Source organism: Podarcis bocagei, assembly GCF_964188305.1.
Source record: "Podarcis bocagei genome assembly, chromosome: 3".
NCBI lineage: Eukaryota > Metazoa > Chordata > Lepidosauria > Squamata > Lacertidae > Podarcis > Podarcis bocagei.
The window spans coordinates 3,898,630-3,922,829 of record NC_138127.1 but is presented as its reverse complement, the minus strand read 5'-3'; the positions used below and the strand labels follow the sequence as shown (position 1 = coordinate 3,922,829).

Here is a 24,200-nt window from a genome sequence, read left to right as displayed (position 1 = left end):
TTAGTGTTTTTTGGTTTCTGTGGAAGCCGCCCAGAGTGGCTGGGGAAGCCCAGCCAGATGGGCGGTGTACAAATAATAAATTATTATTATTATTATTATTATTATTATTATTATTATTATTATTATTATTATTATTATCTCAGGGATCAGACAATGCCATAACCTCCAACATTTCTCCAATGAAAATAGGGACCAGTGTGGCATAGTGGTGAAGAGCAGTGGACTCGTAATCTGGTGAACTAGGTTCGCTTCCCTGCTCCTCCACATGCAGCTGCTGGGTGACCTTGGGCTAGTCACATTTCTCTGAAGTCTCTCAGTCCTACTCACCTCACAGAGTGTTTGTTGTGGGGGAGGAAGGGAAAGGAGATTGTGAGCCGCTTTGAGACTCCGCAGGGTAGTGATAAAGCGGGATATCAAAACCAAACTCTAAGGAAAAGCGGGGCATTCTGGGATCAAATCAGAAACCAGGGCGGCTTCTGTAAATCTGGCATTGTCCCTGGAAGTGAAGTGTGCCCTTCTGATTAGATTTAACTCAATTGATCAGACACAATGGAGGCAGAGTTCTTGTAATTTTTAATAGATTTTTTTTAATAGATGTTTAGAAAAGGTGCAACTCCTGATTGTCTCTCCTTATTCTCTAGCTCTGTGTAGGCAATAAGCCTGCACCTATCTAAATTTCCTCTTTGAAAAAATGCACAAGCTCGGCTCTTTGCATTTTGGTCACCATGGGGATGCCATACAGGGTTTTCGCCCCCGACGCTTCACTGACTCCAATGTCAAAGGTCACCTGTCTGTGGCATGATGGGTAGTAGAAGCCCATTTTCATGCTGCAAAGACTGAACAGCATTTCACCCTCTCTGCTCACTGTGTGTGAAAGAGTGAAGCAGGCTTAACAAATTTCTACAGAACTAGATCACTGTATTATTTTTAAAAATTTGGTCAGTTTGCTTGCTGGCCTGCGAACCTGAGCTGACTAAAACAGCCCGTATTGTTTTCCAAGTGCTCACCTTTCAGAATCACCACATCCATCACAAAAGGAAAAAAAAAAAAACTATGAGAGGAAAACTATCGTAGACTTGTTGCCCGAGCTGAGAGACAAAACCTCCACTGTTCGAATGCTCTTGGTCGCTGCTAGCCTTTGGCATGAAGGAGCACATGAAAGGAAACACAAAGTGGATTAAGTATGATGGCAAATAATCTGCAGTGCTCAGTTAGGAAACTTGCTTGTCATTATCCTCTGATTTCGGTTCCAAACCTTGAAACATTTATAAGCTGCCTTCTCCTACTACGCTTTGCCACAATTGTGCGCAAAATGTAAAAGGATCTTGGACCGACTAACGTAAAAGGGGAAACCATGAACACCAAAAGATAGATATCTCCCCGAGTCATACATGTGGTCTGCCAGTGATTCCTCATCGCCAAACTGAGTTGTTCCTCACTCCCTTCTCAAACCTTTTCCCTGTTACTGTGGTGCGCCTTACCCAGGTTGGTTAAGTTTTATGTGTCCATAAGATGACAACAGCCAAGGAACATCTTATCAACCAGGGCTCTTGTGATGTATCTTGGGTTTTTGTTCTTTGGTCTCGTGATTCAAGAGAAATCTTTAGCCAGTGACTTCATAGAAGGGAGATATTTCTGTCTTCATAGATTTGTTTCAGCATTCAGGGAGAAAAAGGGACTGTGCTGCTGCTTCAAGACTGCCTGCCAACCAGCTGCCCCACTCCTTCTCTCTGTCCTAGTTTGTTTTTCTTTTCCCTGTTGGGAAAGCTACCTTCACTGCATAATGGTCACTAGCACAATTTCCACTTTGTGTTCATGCTTAAACTATGTAGGCAGTATATGCACAGTAGGGGAGGTAGGCTGTTTGGTTTTATCCAGTGTACCATTTTGCGCACTTTTCATCTCCCCCAACTGCAACGAAACATGTCTCTCCCATATCGGTCTCTACAGCCACAGAAGGTGCTGCAACCATCCAGTAGCTTGACGTCACCCCCAATGGCACAGAAGGTTGTGGGATCTTCTGGAGCAGTCTGTTTTGGGGTGGGGCAGGCAACAAGGGATGAGACAAAGGGGAATGCCACCCATGAAGTCTTGGCTGCAACCCTGGGCTCATCTGGTAGGAATTGTAGAGTTGAAAGGGATGCCAAGGGTCATCTAGTCCAACCCCCTGCAATGCAGGAATCTCAGCTAAAGCAGAATATAAATTTAGTAACTAAATAAATAAACCCTAAATAAATAAACAAACGGCTTGGGACCGCAATACCTCAAAGACCGCCTCTTTCCATATGAACCCACCCAGACCCTGAGATCATCTTCTGAGGCCCTCCTTCGTGTGCCCCCTCCTCGAGAGGTCCAGAGGGTGGCAACACAAGAACGGGGCCTTCTCTGCAGTGGCTCCCCATCTGTGGAATGCTCTCCCCAGGGAAGTTCGCCTGGCGCCTTCATTATACACCTTTAGGTGCCAGGCAAAAATGTGCCTTTTTAACCAGGCCTTTGGTTGATCTGATTGACATCCTATGCCTCTCTCTCTCTCTCTCTCTCTCTCTCTCTCTCTCTCTCTCTCTCTCTTGGAGAGAGGGTGTTATTGGGTTGTTGTTTTTATTTTGATTATATATATATATATTGTGGTTTTATATTCTGATTTTTGTTCTGTGAACCGCCCTGAGACCTCTAGGTGTAGGGTGGGAGATAAATAAAATTTAATTAATTAATTAATTAATTATTAAGCAAAAGTTTAAAAAAATCCTGTTTGAAGGACATGTTGACAAGTAATATTTGGATGAAATGCAGATGCATAATAAAGGCACGATCTAGTTGTATTTAAGCGCTTGTGAATCCCGCAGATACAAGTGGGAGAGAGCTAGGCATATGCTTTAACACTCCCAATGAAAATAGTGTGGGACAACTGCTTTAACTGTCTAAGGCAAAGTTTGTTTTTTATCTTTGGCGCATACATTTTATTATTGGCGCATACATTTTTAATCTCCTGGAAATAAACAATTACAACAATGCACTGGTTTTTTTTTAAATTTACATCCATGTTATTTAAAAACAACCCTTCGATATTTTCCCGCCTTAAAGTAGATCTTTTCTCTTACCCGAGCAAGTTTGCCAAGAACTGGCGCCTAAGATCTGGAAATACTTCGCGATCTTCTCACGAACGCTCTTTAGAAAACTACAGTGCTCGTCATTCAAATGCTTTTACATTTAAACAGAGCTGAAATGGGGGAACTCAAAGCGAAACGCAAAGGAAGCTGAAACATAAGCTTATTCATTCTGTTGTCCAGTATGTCGGGGAAAGAGCAAGCGATAGGAACACTAATCTCATTGTTGATTTACATCAGAGTCCTTTAACTTCTTAGTCTGGATAATTTTCTGTACCTGTTGGACTGAGTTTGTAAATGTAGATTGAAGGAATAATTTATCTAATTATCTTGACAAGCAGATCAATCAAGATAATTCATTTAAAATGTCCATTAAAAAAAATCAGCATCCTAGAAGCAGTGCCTTTTCATTTCATTTCATTTTCTTCAAACAAGTAGCCATTAGTGGCCGAGGAAACAGGAGATTGATGCCAACTCTCCCCCCCCTTTTGCCCACCCCCTCAAGTCTCTCTTCTAGAAAACAGATGTAATGTTAGTGCTGTTACTTTCGCAATTGCAATAGTTGGAGTGGAGACGTTCTCCCTCACCCTGCCCCTAGGATTTTAAGAAAAAGGACCATTGAACATTGATGGCACATATGGAAAAACCTATAGAGGTTGCAGTGCATATTTTCCATAACAGGGGTGCCAACATGAATAAAATATGGGGGGTGGGACAGGTAAGCTGATCACATGACACAGCACATGCACACCATTTGAATGGCAATGCCCATCAACTTTGAGGGCCCCTCTGCCTCCTCAAATATTTTATGGTGGGGGGGGGCACAAAGGGATCTCAGCCCTTGGGAATTGGATCCTATGTTCCACAATGAGTGAACAAACCTTCGTCCTGCAAATGTAAAGGTAAAGGGACCCCTGGCCATTAGGTCTAGTCGTGGCTGACTCTGGGGTTGCGGCGCTCATCTCGCTTTATTGGCCGAGGGAGCCGGCGTACAGCTTCTGGGTCATGTGGCCAGCATGACTAAGCCGCTTCTGGTGAACCAGAGCAGTGCACGGAAACGCCGTTTACCTTCCTGCCAGAGCGGTACCTATTTATCTACTTGCACTTTGACGTGCTTTTGAACTGCTAGGTTGGCAAGAGCAGGGACCGAGCAACAGGAGCTCACCCCGTCTTGGGGATTCGAACCGCCGACCTTCTGATTGGCAAGTCCTAGGCTCTGTGGTTTAACCCACAGCACCACCCGCATCCCTATGAAGATAAATGACTGATGTACTAATCTGAAATGGTGAAATGGTCATTGTACTTCCCCCCCCCCCATGCTACTGGTGGGCAGTCCACCTTTTTTTTTTAAAAAAGGGAGAGAATATTCATTCCTCCCCATTTTGAAAGGAACAACAACCCAAACACAGTGTTTAATGTAGCAACGGGGTTTGATGTAGCAAGTGCTTACCCGTCCATTTAAAGAAAAGCAATGGAAGTCATCATTCCTCTGATTTCAGTGGAATGCGATCCTGTGGATAAACACGTTGAGTATCAGGAATGTTGCCAAGGACAATAATACACATTGTTTAATCCAAATATATTTGAGCGTAGTGCCCTTTTCAGGCTGCCATCAGAAAGCAAAGGACAAATCAAATGGGTAATAATGATTGCGTGCGAATGCCTAGTACATACTGAAAGACTTATAAAGTTTCACTTCGGCTAAAAATGTTGATACACTGCTGGTCTAATGAAATGAAAAAACACCATCATTGCCCAGTTCACCATAAAGGAAATCAAGGATACAAGTGGCTGTGTAAACTAACCCCTGTTGTCTATCAAAGGAGCTGTCCAAAAACCTTTTTAAAAAAACACAAAAAACCATAATGAAATTTGATTGTGGTAACAACTGAAACTAAACCTCTTAATGGAAGTCCTCGCTCATTTACTTTTTATTTTTTAAATTTGGTAATGTTAGTCAGTTGCATTCCTACAGGGCAATAAGTCCTGAATGGAAATGGATGCCATGGACCTCTAAAAATCAGCCCATGTCTGTAAACTTTATTTGAGAGAATTGGCACCTTCAGTGGGACAAAGAAAGGCTACAGTTAGTGTGCTTGTGAGGTGTTCTATGTAGTATACTGGTGGTTTGTTTGTGGTATACTTGGCTCCCTATTGCTTCAAAAGTGTACACAAAAGAAGCAGAGAACAGAAACCAAAGGGATCAGTGTTGTACAATTTGCTCCACACCTCAGTCTCCTGCGACATAATTCGTACAAAGTGTTCAGCAGCAAATATTAGTGAAGAAAGCAAAGGAACCAGAACCTTTGAAATTAGAAGTAATTAAGGATAAAATCAGAAAAGAAGCGAATATGAATATAGAAATGTTTTATAATTTCCCTTTGGCTAGCATCCATATGCACAAGTTCAAACACGATTATGCTTTTGCATATTTCACGGTGATGTTAATAGACTCCTACCCAATCATTTAGTAAGATGCAAAGATAAATATTTTCCAAGAAAGTGGCGTATTGGAATAAAAACGAATGTCGAAGTTTTGTTTTTTTGCAGAGTTTCTATGCAGTATGGATTCAGCCCTGGAAACAACGAGGAACAGGAAATCTGTCAAGTGTTCATTGGTGTTCCTAGACGGATGTGAAGGAAAATCTGAGGAAACCTTAGGTCATGGACATTTATTCTTACTTTTGATCCTGAGTGGCTTTTTCAAGCTATATCCTTAAGTAATCAGGCCCAGTTTTGGGAATCAGCATCAGCGGGCAAATGTCAAGGCCTGCACAGCAGCAGGAACCATTGCCAACCGCTGGAGCCATCTGCTTTTAACTCTCATTTCTGCCTTGGCCTGTTCAGTTGTCTCGTCTATGCGAGGGAACAGTGACAGGAGTTAGGAAAATGAGAAGCAGCCTCCATTTGTCTTGCCATTTCTCTCTGGGCTGTTTTATGGATTGGGCCCAAGGGGAGAAAACCCAATGGCCAGTGCCAATTTGCCAAGTGGAAAAATTCCTGCCTGGGGCTTGCGTACGGTGCAAGCCTATAGGTGTTTAATCTGAAATTAAGTCCCACGCAAGTTGATATTTCTCAACCTTCGTCTGCAATTTCACAGAAATTTAGTCTAACTAAAGACTAGTAAGAAATTTAGTCTAACTAAAAACTAGTAAGATCAAACTAACTAAAAACTAGTAAGATCAAACCTATCCATTCTTAAGGAAATCAGCCCTGAGTGCTCACTGGAAGGACAGATGGTGAAGCTGAGGCTCCAATACTTTGGCCACCTCATGAGAAGAGAAGACTCCCTGGAAAAGACCCTGATGCTTGGAAAGATGGAGGGCACAAGGAGAAGGGGACGACAGAGGACGAGATGGTTGGACAGTGTTATCGAAGCTACAAACATGAGTCTGACCAAACTGCGGGAGTCAGTGGAAGACAGGAGTGCCTGGCGTGCTCTGGTCCATGGGGTCACGAAGAGTCGGACATGACTAAACGACTAAACAACAAGATGGAAAAACCAAGTCTTCAGTGATGCTTAGACACAGCTGCCCCCTGTATCATAAGCCGAGGAGGTTCATTATAACAAATGTCCCTTGAACAAAAGCCCTCACCTTGCGGGGGAAATACTGTATGGTAGTTACATGGGAGAGAGAGAGAGAGAGAGAGAGAGAGAGAGAGAGAGAGAGAGAGAGAGAGAGAGGTGGGGGGGGGATGGGTTATGAATGTTGTCCAGGACACACGTATGTCTGTTCCACGGGAATAGCACCAAGAATACCTTTTAAATTAAGCATGCCTCCCTATAGGGGTTACGGCATCGCTTGATCAAAGTCCACTGGAAACAGCTGCTACAAGACTGTTCTTCTCTGTAACTCTTCACTGGTGAAACTGAAGAAAGGAACAGGGATTTTGGAGGGAAACGGGGTCAAGTGTTGTGATGGGCTTTTGAAAGGGGGTGGAGAAGGCAACACTCTTGAACAACAATTGCTTTTTGGCTGGATCCAAATTCTGGCAACAGCACACCTGTTTTTCGACAAGCCCCGCTTCCCCATCCCACCCTACTCCCCAAACCCTTTTGTGCCCAACAAATTGGCTCCGCTTGGGATTAAAAAAACAAATTTTTTTTTTAATGCAATACAGGCATCACAAAATTTCAACATCTTATTTTGGCATCCGCAGGCAGATGCATTGTCATCAGCTGCAGTGTGCTGACAAACTCGATAGAGTTAAAGAATGCCTGGAACCTTCCCCACCCCCCCTCTTTTTCTGGTTGGGTTTCTTTTCTTAATGAAAGTCTGGGCAATCATCGTGTCTGCATGGCAGCTCGCGGGGGACACTTTGCTTGTAATTATTTCTAAGTTAAACTGTCTATTTGACCCCAGAGTACAAACGGCGAATTTGTATACATTTTATATGGTCTATTTCCATTAGAAGATGCCCACAAATTAGGTTCAGGCTGACTTGGCAGCATGTAAGGGTCTCCCACTGCCCCGCCTTCCCACGACATACGCTAGCGTTAAAGATTAACACAACTTGTGAGCGATGGGGAGATGCTAAGGAGGTTACTAGATCTTTCCTCAATGCCTCATTGTTAAATGAATAACAATAGGGTCAAAATGGGGCAGTTTAGCAGAGGGAAGTGGTGCTCAGTCCTTACCCACTTCTTCTCTTTGCCCAATCTTCTCCCGAAAACACATTTTCTTACAGAGGTCTAGATGCATGTTTGCAAACGTCTGCTTGGAACCCTAACTTAGGGTTGCCATATTTGTGGGGGGCTGGACTATATTTTGAAAAAAATTATAATGAATGAATTCCTATGCCCCACAAATAACCCAGAGATGCATTTTAAATCAAAGGACACATTCTACTCATGTAAAAACACCAGGCAGGTCCCACAAATAACCCAGAGATGCATTTTAAATAAAAGGGCACATTCTACTCATGTAAAAACACGCTGATTCCCAGACCGTCCGTGGGCTGGATTGAGAAGGCGATTGGGCCAGATCCAGTCCCTGGGCCCTTAGTTTGCCTACCCATGCTCTGAAGCAAGCCCAGTTGTAGAAAGAAAATTAAAGAATCTCCAGTCTGGTAGGGGTTAATCCCCCCTTCACAGCCAGCCCTCCCTCAGTCTTCTACTGCATTCTGTTCTTCTCTGTCCAGTTCTTAGCATGTTTGCTTTCTTTGTGGCCTGTGTTTTTGAATGTGTAATAGGTGTTCCACCATCTGAAAGTTAATGCAGGCTAGAAGGCCACTTTCGAATGGAGGCAACCATTTATGCATTTCGAATTGCAAGTGTGGGACGTGCAAAATAAACATTGCAGGTGGGAAGGCCTGTCTCTTTCCCCATCCTTCAAAAGTCAATTGGCTATTTACCCTTCTGTAGTGTTGCTGTCCTCAGTGTAAAATCTACCCACCCCTGCAGGAGGCTACTGAATTGAGGCCAAAGAGGGTTTGGTAATTTCGAGAGCGGAAATTGTGCCTGATAGAATTTTCAGCCCCGGGGGGGGGGGGGATTGCACTTAAGGACCCAAATGATGTGAGAAGAAAACAAGTCCTGTCCTTGAGAGCAGTGTTGGATTTGTTGCAGGGAAGGACCAAAGGTCAGGGTACAGCATGTGATTTGCTGCAAAAGGTCTTTGGTTCAACCCCTGGTAACTGCAGATAGGGCTGGGATAGACTTACGTCTGAAACCCAGGAGAGCCACGTCCAGTCAATGCACTGAACTGGGTGAACTAACACTCTGACTTGGTATAAGGTATCTGTGTATCTGAAGAAGTGTGCATGCACACGAAAGCTCATACCAAGAACTAACTTAGTTGGTCTTTAAGGTGCTACTGGAAGGAATTTTTTTATTTTGGTATAAGGTAGTTTACCTATGTTCCTGAGTCTCTGTTTCTGCATGGATACCTCAGTTCAGGATTCTGTCCCCGGGTTTCCCTCACGGCAGCCATCTGCGGTCCTTCTGAACTGAATCACGCCTAGCACGATATTTCTGCGCTCTCCAAAGCAAGAGAGAACATGCAATAATTATTTTAAAATAAACATCAGAGGGGCACAGGCTTGTGTTCTTTGGCTTTGTGTGTATCGGGATGAAATCATTGTTCTGAGCAGGGCTGCCAGTATCTAGTTTCAAAAGCCTGAGGTTTGGAAAAGCTTCGCATCCATCGAGAAAGTGTGTCAGCACCAGGAAAACCACAGTTCTCAGCCAGCCAGCCAGCCATCAGTGGCAGTTGTCTCATGGGCAAATAAAAGTCCACGATTCACAGCTTTTGCTGGGGGCTTCTCTAAGTCGCATTTCGGAAACCTGCCCTCCGACGTTCCTCAGAGGAAAATAGGGATATTTTTCATTCCCTGCCCACCTGACTGTTATGTACTGAGTTGAATAGGATCCAAAATGCAGCAGTCTGATTGGTCCTAGAACAATAGGATCCAAAATGTAGCAGTCTGATTGGTCCTAGAGCAATGCAGCAGTATGATTGGTCCACAGGAGCCACCCAATCCAGCTCCAGGTGGAAGTGAATCCACAACCTGATTGGCCTACAGTAGAATCCCGGAATTAGCCAATCACGTGCAGCCCATTGTGTAAATAATGTATATAAAGCAGATATTGTGGGGGAACTTCCATTCCTCCTCACCACTATGAGCTGAATAAAGAGCATGAAATCCAGTCTCGACTCCAAGTATATTTCACTGACCCTCCTCGAACCCCCTCATCTTTTTTTTGCCCCCCTTTCCTACCAGAAGAATGGTGAGTGCCCCCACTGCTCCACCAACATGCCTTCCATCATCTGGAGAAAACGCCTTAATCCCAAATTGAGTTTATTTTATTCTTTGGTAGATTAAAAGAAAAGAAAAATACACACCAAATAAAGAAATTTTTAGAAAGGAGCAAGATTAGGGCAAGATTAGACACTGATGCACAAAGTATTTTAAAAAAATTAAATCAAAACTCCTTGTGCTCTGCTTCCTCTTTCTTCCCACCCAGGGTGACCCAGTCCTCTGCCTGCCCCTCAGAGATGGCAGGCAAAAGGTAAAGGTAAAGGACCACTGGACAGTTAAGTACAGTCAAAGGTGACTATGGGGTTGTGGTGCTCATCTCGGTTTTCAGGTCGAGGGAGCCGACGTTTGTCCACAGGCAGCTTTCCGGCTCATGTGGCCAGCATGACTAAACCACTTCTGGTGCAACCATGATGGAAACCAGAGTGCACGGAAACACTGTTTATCTTCCCGCCATAGCGGTACCTATTTATCTACTTGCACTGGTGTGCTTTCGAACTGCTAGGTTGGCGGGAGCTGGGACAAAGCAATGGGAGCTTACCTCTGTCATGTGGATTCGAACCGCCTACCATCCAATCGGCAAGCCCAAGAGGCTCAGTGGTTTAGACCACAGCGCCACCCACATCCCCTCATAGATGGCATATCATGCAGGGCTGGGCCTTGGCAATGGTAGCCTCTCTTCCTCCTCTCCATCCATCCACTTAAACCTACTACATACTGTATATCTCCAGCATACCTGTACTGTGAAGGGAATTTCTATTGCTTCTATATGGGACATAGTGTTGGCCACACAGCTGAAAAATGGTCAGAAAAGAACTTGGCTGGGTGTAAGGCTAGGAGTACTCTTGGCCAGGGGTTCCCAATCCCATCCCCCAGACAACTCAAAAATTGCTGTGGGTCTTGGCAGGCCACGTAACAATTTATTTTTCCTGCCTGTTGTAATGCTCTGTGTTAGATTTTTAAAACTGCATTTTAATTGCTTCTTCTTTTAAGGGACACGGATGGCGCTGTGGGTTAAACCACAGAGCCTAGGACTTACTGATCAGAAGGTCGGCGGTTCGAATCCCCATGACGGGGTGAGCTCCCGTTGCTCCGTCTCTGCTCCTGCCAACCTAGCAGTTTGAAAGCATGCCAGTGCAAGTAGATAAATAGGTACCGCTCCAGCGGGAAGGTAAACGGCGTTTCCGGGTGCAGCTCTGGTTCGCCAGAAGTGGCTTAGTCATGCTGGCCACATGACCCGGAAGCTGGACACTGGCTTCCTTGGCCAATAAAGTGAGATGAGTGCCGCAACCCCAGAGTCGGCCATGACTGGACCTAATGGTCAGGGGCCCCTTTACCTTTACCTTAATTGCTTCTTTTATTTATTACAGGGAGTATTTTATTGCATTGCAATTTGAATTCCATAGAATTCAAATTGTAATCTAGTCAAATGCAATGCAAAAAAGTAAAGGAAGCAACAAATATACAGTTGAAAGCAATACAAATATCTAGTGCAAAGGATTTGGCATCTCCTATCTTCAATGACAAATTCAAGGAAATACTGCAAAACACTTGAATGAAGCATGTGAACAACAGTTTGGGAGCCCCTGCCCCAGCCATTTTTCAGCCTCCATGAGGAAATGCACATTGGGACAAACTGAAACACATGTTAGATTGGAGTGAGCATTTATGATTTATTGATTTTTTTAAAAAATTGCAAGTTTATTAAAGAAAAAACACAACACCCAAAAGGGGAAAACAAGCAAACCAAACCAAACCAAACCAAACCAAACCAAACCAAAAAGTCATCAACTCTCATTCACAACACAATAAATATCAGCACATCCATCTTAACTGACACATACAATATATGCCCTCCAAATGTTCGAATAGATATGCTGGTGTTTGTAAGAAAGCACCTTCAAATCTAGCAAGGGAATTAAGATCATGAATTTTTACCCTCCCAAGCTTAAAGTATATGTCTGGATAGCAACCACAAGGGTTCATAAATTCCTTCCCCCCCATTAGTCAACATATTACAAGAATGTAATTTAAAATAAATTTACATCCTGAATATCAAGGATTTTTGCCAAGACAGGATTAATATGGGCAGCAACTTCAGAGCAAAACTGAGATATTACTGGACAATCACTGGAGTTAGCTTTTATAAAACAATAGCAATTGATAGGTAACATAATGAGATGGACTCTGCTTCACATGGGTGCTGCTATAGTTCTGTCAACTGAAGTCACTCGCTTTAACCCCCCTAGAAAGAGCTAAGACGATGGTACAATTATCCAACTGCTGTTTTGTTTTACTGTAATCAGTAACTGGGTCAGACAATACAGTCGAAATCTGATTCCTAGGTCTCTTTTAATGTCAGGCCTTACTCAATAGAACTACTGTAAACCTGTGTTTGAATGGTAGTTACTCCAGAGTTGAAACAGATTAAGGATTGCAAGCTAAAATGTTACTAGGCAGCCACTCCCTTGCCTTTTATTGGATCAGTTTCTGTCAAGTTGATACAGTGGTACCTCGGGTTAAGAACTTAATTCGTTCTGGAGGTCTGTTCTTAACCTGAAACTGTTCTTAACCTGAAGCACCACTTTAGCTAATGGGGCCTTCCGCTACTGCTGCACGATTTCTGTTCTCATCCTGAAGCAAAGTTCTTAACCCGAGTGCTATTTCTGAGTTTGCAGAGTCTGTAAACTGAAGCGTCTATAACCTGAAGCATCTGTAACCTGAGGTACCACTGTATAGAGTTCTTCTTTTGACCATTTCTGAAAGGAACTTGTTTGTTAATTTTTCCATTTCCCCCTACCCCATGGAAGAAAAGAGGCACAATTCTAGAGCCCTTTCAATAGCAGAAGACTCCTCTACAGGGAAACCTTTGGCCAGCTCTCAAAAAGAGCCTAGGACTTCTCAGAGACTTGCAGGTATGTCTCCCCAAGCAAAACACGACAATCTGGAGAGCAATATTCTGACCAGATGTTTCTCCTGCAGTTTTTTCTCAGTGTTGTTCTGGTATGTGTAGAATTGAGCAACGTACTCACATCTGGTTGAAAAGAAGAGAAGGGTTTGTTTTCTCAGCCACGAAACGTTTGATGCACAGTAGCCTTTGAGGAGCGGCACCCCTCCTCCCCTCAGAACTAAAGCAACTCAGTCAATCAAAGTACATCTGCTCAGTTTTAGCCATGTTTGTCAGCCAGTTGTTGGAGGAAACTGTTACTTGCCAATCTGTGGGAAATGAGTCATGAAAGAAGCTCAGATGCTGGGGACAGGTCCAATGCGAGCCTGAAACAATGTTCGCTATGTTTGGGAAGAGTTATTTTTGCAGAGGTTTTGGCCCATTTCTTGATTGCGCTCCCTTTTTCCCCGTTTTCCCCATGGTGTGTTTCAAACCCTGTGCCTTGATTTATATCTGTAAATAAATCCCCTTATTTATGACGATGTAATGTCTCTGGGGGCCACCAAGGCCCCAGCCACTTCATCGTGCTGAAAGAGACGTTACCTAAGATATCCATGATTCAGAATTGAAGCAGATGGAGGGAGCTGTTTTTCATGTAAAAAAAACCCCACTTAACTCTTGGGGAAGGTTGCCCAAAAAGGCAGGGAGGAGGGGGTGCCTGCAGAGGGGAGGGGGTGCTGGCCTTTGGGCTTGCCTATGAGTATTACATTCTGGGTATTTCAATGACCTGATCTATGTCTAAGAGAGGATGAAAACTTCACAAGGACAGATGTGTGTGAAATGAGTTTTTCTGAGTTCTCTATGAAAGTCCTGAGTATATTCATTATGCAGGTCCTCTTTTAACCAGTTCAGGCACTGGAGCTCTTACACCAAGCAGTGATAATGTTCAGACTGAGATTGAACTGGGCACGACAACAGGGAGGAGGAAGAGGAGCCAAGCGAGGGAATAGCCGGGACTGAGACACACTGGGGATGGGGAAAGGAGAAATTGGTGTAGAGTTTGGATTTGATATCCCTCTTTATCACTACGCGAAGGAGTCTCAAAGCTGCTAATATTCTCCTTTCCCTTCCTCCCCCACAACAAACACTCTGTGAGGTGAGTGGGGCTGAGAGACTTCAGAGAAGTGTGACTGGCCCAAGGTCACCCAGTAGCTGCATGTGGAGGAGCAGGGAAGTGAACCTGGTTCACCAGATTACGAGTCTACCGCTTTTAACCACTACACCACACTGGCTCTCTGTAGGAAATACTCACAGGGTGGCTGAGGATGATGAGGGGATAGGGGGTCGGTGAGCAAAAATCAGAGCAGCAGGACCCATCACCAGAGCCAGGGGGGCTCCTATGTCCATGAACATGGTGGGCTTTGAGGCATGGGGAGCAGCAGGCGGGACACTCCAGGAGGCAGAGGCAGGCCAAGGCCCACAGCCTAGCTCCCTAGCTGGCCAAGTGGGACTCAATAGCTCTGGGAGGAGGTGTGTGATTCCTCAGCTGGAGGAAGCTTGAAGCAGATGAGAGTCATATGCCTCATGAAGACCAGATGCTGCAATCAGCATGTGTAAAAGGGCAACAGAGATGAGGCACTGTGTCTGCTCACTTGCTCGTGTTGATGGACCTTGACTTCAATGTTCCTGGACCTTCATGAGACTGTGTTTTGGATTTAACTCTGGACTGTATACTGACTACTGGACTTTGGATTGATCCTGAACCTCATTTCCTGACCTTTGGACTTCGCTTGTTTGGATAGACCCCTGGACTTTGAGCTTTGGATTTGGCATACTGACTTGCTGACAGGTAGGCTGGACAGAGATCTTACACAGAAACTGGAGGCTCCACTGCTTCCTGGTTCTCTAGCATGCTCTGATCCAGGCAGGTGTTTACATGAGTGTTTTCCCCTCCAGTCAAGTTGACCTGTGCATAGACTAATTGGGCACTTTGCTAGTGGTTCTTGAGCTCCTGCTCTGCCCTGTTGCCTCCTCTCCTCTGGCCTCAGGGTTGAGGAGGGAGGGATTTTGAGAACCAGCCATGAACCCAGGCAACTGGACTGGAAGACATTTTGTTCTGCAGTTGGAATGTCTGGGTATGGAGGCTCCTCAGCGCTGTTGTGTTGGGGTCGGCTGGAGGTCCTTCTCCTGTTTCTCTCCTCTGAAGAGGCCCCAGGTTCCAGGTCTGAACCCTGACAAGAGGGCAGGGAATGGCCATCTTAGAAACAACTGTCTGATATCGAAGAGAGCAGTTTGCTCTTGCCCAAAAGAAAAGAAAAGAAAATACACCCTAGCCAAACAGAAGTGTAAGAACTCAAACACTCAGAGGGGGTAGCATGTTTTGCTCAGCATGTTTTGTGTGTCATAAGGGAGCTTCCCCATTGCTGGAAGGGGAAAGAGGCTATCAGGAGCTTCTGTGCCTAAAACCAGGAACTTCTGGGCAGGGGGTGTTGTTTTGTGTGTTATAGTTGCTGAACTGCCAATACATCAGGAAGACCTTGTTGCTTAGGCAAGGGTGAATGGAGCCAGTCCAGAGCACAATAGCGTACATTCAGTACCCAGAAAGGTGCTCCAACCTGATTGAAATTTGGTACAAATTCCTGGCCCTGAAATATCATATGGGCTTGCCCTGCCCATCTAAGCCAGTCATTGGGCATTCCTGAACAAGAAGGGCTTTAATAGGATTCCTGTTTGGGCTGGACATCGCCTGAGCACGCTATGTTTCGGTTCAACTTGGCTTTGGCTCCATCTCCCTGGCTTACCTCTGAGAGCTGTTTGCAGCTCAGCTTTGACAAAGCCTCATGCACACACAACCAACAGCACCCTCCTTGTTCAGCAGTGGGAACTATGTATGTGCAAACTCTGATTAAAATAGTGTCCTGGGTCTAGGGAAAAACACACGCTAATAAGGGCCATATTTCCCTTATTATACAGGTCTTCTTTCCTTAGTTGAATCAGGAAAACCCCCTGACAGAACTGAGAACCTGCTGGGAAAGCCATGGAGGCAGAACATGATCATCATGGCCAGTAGCCTTATAAATCAAGTACTTTTTTCCTGACATGGGCTCTCTGACATTCAGCATCATTACATGTCTACAAATTCTAGTGTTATGAGAGAGGCAGAAAAACGTTTTTGCTATCCACTTTCTCTATGCCATACACAATTATACGCTTCTCTTACTCACCTTTTCTCTAAAATAAAAAGTCCCAAAGGCAGCAACCTCTTCTCATCGGGAAATTATTCCATTCCCTTGATCATTTTGGTTGACCTTTTCTGAACCTGCCCCAACTCTACAAGATCCTTTGTAAGGTGAGGCAATCAAAACTGTACACAGCATTTCAAAGCATTTGCACCATAGATTTGTATAATGACATTCCAACCTAGGCAGTTTTATTCTCTTGCTAATGATCTCTACCATGGAGTTTTCCTTTTTCACAGCTGCTGAGCCAGTGTGGTGTAGTGGTTAAGAGCGGTAGACTCGTAATCTGGTGAACTGAGTTCGCTTCCCTGCTCCTCCACATGCAGCTGCTGGGTGACCTTGGCTAGTCACACTTCTCTGAAGTCTCTCAGCCCCACTCACCTCACAGAGTGTTTGCTGTGGGGGAGGAAGGGAAAGGAGAATGTTAGCCGCTTTGAGACTCCTTCGGGTAGTGATAAAGCGGGGTATCAAATCCAAACTCTTCTTCTTCTTCTACCTGCCATGCCCCCAAGGACTTCTTCCTGGTAAGTCACTGCCTGTTCAGACCCCATGGGTGTATGTATGCCTGCCTTTATATAAAACATAAATTTTGTACTTAAACAAACAACAACAAACAAATTGAGGGTTTTGGACTCTCTTCAGTTGTTTGGCCAAGTTGCCTGCCTTTTTGGGTCTCTAGCTGGTTTTTTGGGTGGTGCTTCACCTGTTTGGGGAGCATCTTCTGAGCATCATCAGTTTTTCTTCTTCTGTGAAATGGGTTTTCTGTGATGTCCACATGGCTCTTTTTTCAGCTGGAACTCACTGGAGCTTAGTTCTGGCACCTCTCAGGTGGGAGCCATTGCTATTATAAGAGAACAAGGGAGGCATTAGTGTTGAGTTCCAGCACCTCTTTTTCTAGAAAAATAGCCCTGAGTGTCCATAACAGTTTCTTATGTTTCCTAATGTGCCGCCCTGGCCTGAAAAACTAGTTTAATTTGATGAACTTTAATTTGTAAAGGGTTGTAAAGACTGCGGAGAGAATAATTGGGTGAACTTTCCCTACCTTGGATCAAATCTATGCTTCCAGGTGCCATAAGAAAGCTGCAGAGATAGTGCAGGATAGTGCGCAACCCATAAATGATCTCTTTCAGCTTTTGCCTTCTGGAAGAAGGTACAGGGTTATAAAGACTAGGACTAGCCACCTGAGAAACAGTTTCTATTCAAATGCGATTTTGGTTTTAAACGCAGCGTAAGGTAGTCTCTATGGGAGTATGTTGTATTTAATTATGGGGTATCAGAGTTTTTAGGGGGCTAAGCAGGCTGGGATAACTGGGATAGCAGGCTTGTTGGTTTCTGAATGTCTGATGTAGATTTTCAATTTTGTTGTTCTGTATGGGACAATGACAATAAAGATTATCGCATCGTATTGAACACCACTAGCTGGCCTTAGAATTTTTGGGCCGAGTTGACTTACGCTTGCAGGTTACCTCCATGAAGCTGGTAGGTAAAATGGCTTCAGGAATGGAAGAACAGGGAGAGGAAAGAATCTGCTTCCTCCCTCTTCTTCACCAACTAAATTATTGTGGTTCCTTATATCCTTGTATGATGTGCTACATAGTGATGATCAGTTGTTACCCAAAAAGCACGTGCTGAACCTGAGGTTCCTTTAGCAAGGGGCAGAGGCAAATTGAAATTCTCTAACTTCCAGGAACAGATCACCAGGATGCGATGGCAGCAGCATATTCGTGTGCAGAGTGTTGTTGAGGAACAAAGACCCAGAGATGCCTCTTGTGTGACATACTTTCCCCAAAAGCCAGTGATGATCAACTCAGTATGGATTGAATTCATTACTTGGAGAGCTTCACTGCGTTGGGAGAGTTGGGCCATTGCTGCACTTGGCTGAATTCCTCCCTTCGACAATCTGGCATGGATTATGTAACTATTCTGACAGGGTTTTCAGAACACAGATTTGTATAACCCAGGGAGGTGATAAAGGTTTCAGCCATGCGAACAATGAACTCCCCATCAACAGGTCTTGAACTAGGGATATGGATTTCTCAAAATGTCTGTGGTCCTTCTCCAAAAAGTAGAATGGGGAGGGGGTGAAGGGGGGAGAAGAGGCTAATGCAGGCATACACAAAATTGGCCCTCCAGATGTTTTGAGACTACGATTCACATCAACCCTGACCACTGGTCCTGCTAGCTAGGGATCATGGGAGTTGTAGGCCAAAACATCTTGAGGGCCGAGTTTGAGGAAGTCTGGGCTAGTGTGTAGGACTGCCATACGTCCGGATTTTCCTGGACATTACTAGGATTTCAGCGGTGGAATTGGCGTCCAGGGGAAATTTCTGAAAGATGGTGGATCTTCTTAGGCAAGTCAATTGGAAAATTATTTTGGCATCAAAATCTTTCAGGTTTCCCTAAGAAAAGCTCAACAATTTTGGGTTGTTTGAAATATAGGGCCCCTAGATGGTATATGAATAATTAGTTGATCGAACATGTTAGGGTCTTTAAATACCTCGGTCTTATTTTTTCAGTCAGCAGGCTCATGGGGAGCACATCAGAAATATGCAAAGGAAAAAGCGTCTCAAAGCACCAAAATTCTGACACGCTTTTTCCATATGAAAGGTGGCGATCACATATTGTCAGCACTTGAAGTATTTAAAGCTAAACCCCCAGCACAGTTATTATATAGGGCTCAGATTTAGACCTTAGATCTACAGAAGCTGTTCCTAAGGAATCCCCCCCCCCCCCCCGTTTCATCCTGCGTTCCAAATGCTTCCTTGCACTTAGAGGATAATCTCCCCTTTGTTGTATAGTTAAGTTTTTTTACCTCTATCCATTTTGGCTAGTGGCTGATGCAAATAATGCTTCTTCTGATTCTGATACTTTTTGAAATATGGCAACCCTACTGGTGTGACATTGCCAGTTTTAGGAGACCAATCCCATCGCTTGCCTTTATTGTCTGCCTGGAAATGTCCTGGCAAATAAAGCCCAAACAAAATAGTGATGTCTACAGCTGATATAAGAAGTAAAGCTGCAGGTTTGATAATGACTTGGTTCAGGAACTCTGTTAAGACGGCGACTAAGCCTCACTTAAGTTTTCATGTTGCTCAAGTCAGAAAATTATTTATGTCTCAACTTTCCCCCCCCTTAAAAAACCCCAGATAATTAATATATGCCCTTCAAACAGAGTGAAAGTGGATTATGCATTCTGTGTGCATTGAGTTGCAAAGTTGTATTGACCCAGGTAATTTTGGAATTTAAAAGTTTAGCTCTGTCAACTTTCTCTATTTTGTTATCTCTAGCAGTGTCTTTTCACCATGTGATAACCCAGAACCACTTTGAACCTGAAAGGTACCCCTTAGGAATGTTGTGACAGTTTGCCTTGATATAGACAAGTCCTATGATACAGTCAATATTGCTTATGGGGCACACATTTGCCCTGTGTTCCACTGTTGTCTCTGCTTTTATAGGTTTTTTAAGTAATAAAAAAAATGCAGCATCTGTTTGGCCAGGGATAAAAGTGGAGCATAAGAACTGAATGTGTATATATCTTGGGTAATGCCACTTTCAACTCGGGGGGGGGGGGGAGCTTTAGCTTTAGCTGTCAAGGTTTAATTTCAGGTCTTCAGACTTAACTGTTTCACTTTCTATATCTATGTCTTTAAAAGAAAAAGCTCCAAACCCAAGTTCATTTTTTCTTATTGGTCTCTCCGGGAACTTTGCTTTCACCAGCTAACAATTCATGTTGCCTTCCTATGGCTGAATATCTGCATTTTCTGGTCTCTTGTCTCTTTCCTGTCCTGTCATCTTTTGTTAAATTGTGAGATGCAGGCTGAGTGTTTTTTCTTCTTCCTCTTTTTAATTGCTTTGTTCAGCTTCTGATACAATTATTAGGGAGTTACGTACAACGGCTACTATTACAGTAACAATGGAAGCGTGCCATTTTCAAATTAGGCATGTTTTGGTCAATGTGCTCTTTAAATGACAATTTTAGAGTTACGGAAATTCTTGTTGTGGACCCATGTGCAGTCAGGGTGTGTTGTATGGGATCCAATAGATAGGCAATGAGGCTAATGTGAGATTAACGAGGCCAAAAGTTTATTGGTTACAGCTCACAGGTTTGGCATGCCATAGGGGCAAAGATCCAATAACTGGGCAACCAAAACACTCTCTGATGTCCCTGTTCCAGCTTAAGTGCTGAGACATCATTTGGAGAATTGCATGATTCTTGGGCACATCATACTTAAGCAGCTCCTGTGAGCTCCTCATGCAAAACATATGGGAAGCACCAGATTGGCCAACCCTGTAATAAAAAGGTAAAGGGACCCCTGACCATTAGGTCCAGTCGTGGCCAACTCTGGGGTTGCGGCGCTCATCTCACTTTATAGGCCGAGGGAGCTGGCGTACAGCTTCCGGGTCATGTGGCCAGCATGACCAAGCCGCTTCTGGCAAACCAGAGCAGCACACGGAAACGCTGTTTACCTTCCCGCCGGAGCGGTACCTATTTATCTACTTGCACTTTGACGTGCTTTTGAACTGCTAAGTGACCAGGAGCAGGGACCGAGCAATGGGAGCTCACCCCGTTGCAGGGATTCAAACCGCCAACCTTCTGATCAGCAAGTCCTAGGCTCTGAGGTTTAACCCACAGGGCCACCTGCGTCCCTAAGCCTGTAGTAGGTAGTAGCTTTTTCACTATGCATTTTGAAGGTTCTGCTAAGGATGGGAATCTATGGCAGTCCAATTCATTTCCCCCTTGGCCCAAACTGGGGGTGGATAATGGATTTTACCGAGAGTTGAAAGTGCTGTGAAATGGGCCTTATGGTTTTTGGTGTCCAGCCATACCCCAGCTTCTGTTATAGGTTCTGCAGGGTTTTCTTTGAAACACTTCAAAAACCTACAAAGACCAGTTTGGGGCAAAATAATGCAATCCTTTGTACTCCATGGGCAGTGGTCCTCATGGCCAGTGCTGCTTCTGCCATACCACTTTCAACTCGTTTTAAAATATGGTTCTGGCCACTGAAAAGACCTCCGGTGTTTCATGAATGTCCAAACAGATGGGACCTACTGGTTCTGCAACCCAGGGTCTACAACCCAGACTCTGCAAAAGGAAAGACAGTCCTGTCTTTCTGCCAAACCTCTATACCTGTAGATGGATGAGTACACAAAATCATGGGGAATAAGACTATCAATGGCTTCTAGTCGTGATGGTTATGTATTTCCTCCACTGCAAGTGGCAATATGCCTCTGAATACCAGTAGCCAGGTTTCCAAAGTGGGGGTAGAGTGTTCCTCCACTTAGGTCTTGCTTACAGGTTTTCCATAAGCATCTGGTTGGCAACAGTTGGACAAGATGGGTTTGGGCCTGATGTTGTACAAATTTGTTGTTGTTGTTGTTGTTTAGTTGTGTCTGACTCTTCGTGACCCCATGGACCAGAGCACACCAGGCACTCCTGTCTTCTACTGCCTCCCGTAGTTTGGTCAAACTCATGCTGGTAGCTTCGAGAACACTGTTCAACCATCTCGTCCTCTGTCGTCCCCTTCTCCTTGTGCCCTCCATCTTTCCCAACATCAGGGTCTTTTCCAGGGAGTCTTCTCTTCTCATGAGGTGGCCAAAGTATTGGAGCCTTAGCTTCAGGATCTGTCCTTCCAGTGAGCACTCAGAGCTGATTTCTTTAAGAATGGATTGGTTTGATCTTCTTCTCAAGAGTCTCCTCCAGCACCATAATTCAAAAGCATCCATTCTTCAGCGATCAGTTGTAGAAATAGGCGGTGTCAACAATAAAAAAAGGAAATTTGTGGAAGGGAAACAATGGATGTTAACTAGAGCAATATGTGGAAACCGGTTCCGCAGGCGGAGAGGTCACTTTTGGGCACGCCTGCTCCCTTGAGTGAAAAATCCACATTGTGATTGTCTACTGCTGTGTCAAGGCATGATTAGTTTGCATGAATTGTTACGCGCACAAACATACACGTTGCATGGATCTGCCTTTTGTATCAAATCTGCCATGGCCGTCTCCATGCTGTCTAAAGGTTTATTTGATAGCCTGTCTCCAGGGGGTTTATGCGCAGCTTTTCCTTAATCCAGCCAAAGCATAACTGCTTTTGATTGGTAAAAGACAGTGACAGGTAGGAGTTAGCTTCCTTGGCTTTCCGACATTGATAAGACAGACTTTTGGCAGCCGGTTCTCCTAGAGACCTGAGAGTTATTGGGAATCCGGAGTTTTCTTTTCCTTTTAAGCATCTCTGCCACTCACAGGCTCCCTCCGCCTCCCATCTATAAACAACATCTGGGATGAAATATTTGTTTCTATAGAACAAGTGCTCTGTATGCGGCCTTGTAGGATATTGGATTACGGAGGGTTAGATTTACTACAGCATCTCCAGCATTTGTGGAGTCCGCTACTTTTGTCATGAAATCGGTCCCATTAATCAACTCTAAAATGTTTGTGCAGAGGAAAAGAGGGTAAGGTCACATGGCCAAGATGTGACAACAGATATGAGCTGATTGGAAACGGACTCGTCATTGCTCTTGACCTCTCAGGGGTTGTGTGGGCCCACTGAGATTATTCCAGATGAAACTGATAAGAGTCTAGGAAAAGGATAGTCTCCTATCAGTATAGCTGCTGCTATGGCAGCTAGGAAAGCAAAGCCCTGAACCAGGGGGAATATGACAACTCAGTGATCTTGTAGGGGGTCTCTCTTGCTCGTATGCTACTTTGGGGGCAATGAAGTGACAGTGTCATTTTTTATTTTTTTTTGAGATCCACAAAGGACTAAAGTTCCAAAGATGTGTTGCGACTTTTAGTGTATAGGATCTGTCCAAATTCCTAACTCATGCTACAGGAGGAAATAGTTTTGTCACATTTAGATAGAGGGGACAGCCCTAAACACAGAGGTGTTCGGGATCCGAAGTTTGACTGTACACAGCAATTCTACAGAAAGGTTCCCTGGGGAGACCGAGCCAGATGGGCAGGGTAGAAATAATAAATTATTATTATTATTATTATTAAGCATAATTGAAAACAGTAGTATTTTACTCCTAAGTAGACATGCATGAGATTGTGTTGTTAGTCACTGCCGGGACGTGGGTGGTCTGTGGTCTAAACCACTGAGCCTCTTGGGTTTGCTGATTGGAAGGTCAGCAGTTCAAATCCCCACAATGGGGTGAGCTCCTGTTGCTCTGTCCCAGCTCCTGCCAACCTTGCACATCAGTGCAAGTAGATAAATAAATATGGTGCTCTGGCACTTGTCATAGTCCTCCATGTGCCAGTAGTGGTTTAGTCATTGCTGGCCACATTACTCAGAAAGCTGTCTGTGGACAAATGCAGGCTCCCTTAAAAAAGTAAAGGGACCCCTGACCATTAGGTCCAGTTGTGGCCAACTCTGGGGTTGCAGTGCTCATCTCGCTTTATTGGCCGAGGATGCCTGCGTACAGCTTCCAGGTCATGTGGCCAGCATGACTAAGCCGCTTCTGGTGAACCAGAGCAGCACACGGAAACACCATTTACCTTCCCGGCAGAGTGGTACCTATTTATCTACTTGCACTCTGACATGCTTTCGAACTGCTAGGTTGGCAGGAGCAGGGACTGAGCAACGGGAGCTCACCCCGTCGTGGGGATTCGAACCGCCAACCTTCTGATTGGCAAGTCCTAGGCTCTGTGGTTTAACCCACAGGGGTCATTAACCTTTACCTGTTAGCCACTTCTTTAGTATTAGTTCAAGGTGATGCACACAGCTTTTCCTATTTAATGAAACAAGATAAAACTGTTTCATAAGCACTAATAAACCGTTCTATAGTGGGGGTGGAAAATAGTCGCTGCAGCAGTAAAAAGTGAGCAAGATGCTTTCTTTGGGGGGGGGGTGAGGGGGGAATCGAAGAAAGGTCTTTACTGGCTTGTCAAAGGCACCTAAAGATCATGCAAGACAGGCATTTTTGGAGAGGCTATTCTGCAGAATGTGAACCACCAAAAAGAAGGCACCGCCCATGGATTAACTGATCCTAGATTTTAGATGACATTTGAAGCATGGGGACAATATGGGAGATTCTCTTTCAAAGGTCACAGAGCAGAAGAAAACAGATGAAATGCTCCAAGCCAGATGGTTAGATCTCTTGCTAATTTATGTGACTTATGAACACAGTCTCCTAGGGACCTTCCATAGTTTTGTTTGATCTTTATTTTGATTGGTTTGTGCACTGAGTAATCTCCCCCACCCCACCCTATGTCCA

The 24,200-nt window shown here is 44.4% G+C and overlaps 1 long non-coding RNA gene across 1 annotated transcript; it reads right to left on the bottom strand.

Moving 5' to 3' along the window:
* Positions 1–959: 959 nt before the first annotated feature.
* On the bottom strand, positions 960–8,996 carry LOC308584547. The gene is made up of 3 exons (XR_014006907.1): positions 8,960–8,996; positions 4,555–4,615; positions 960–1,136 (listed from the first exon to the last, which is right to left on the bottom strand). It is a non-coding gene; the product is annotated as an uncharacterized lncRNA (long non-coding RNA).
* Positions 8,997–24,200: the final 15,204 nt, after the last annotated feature.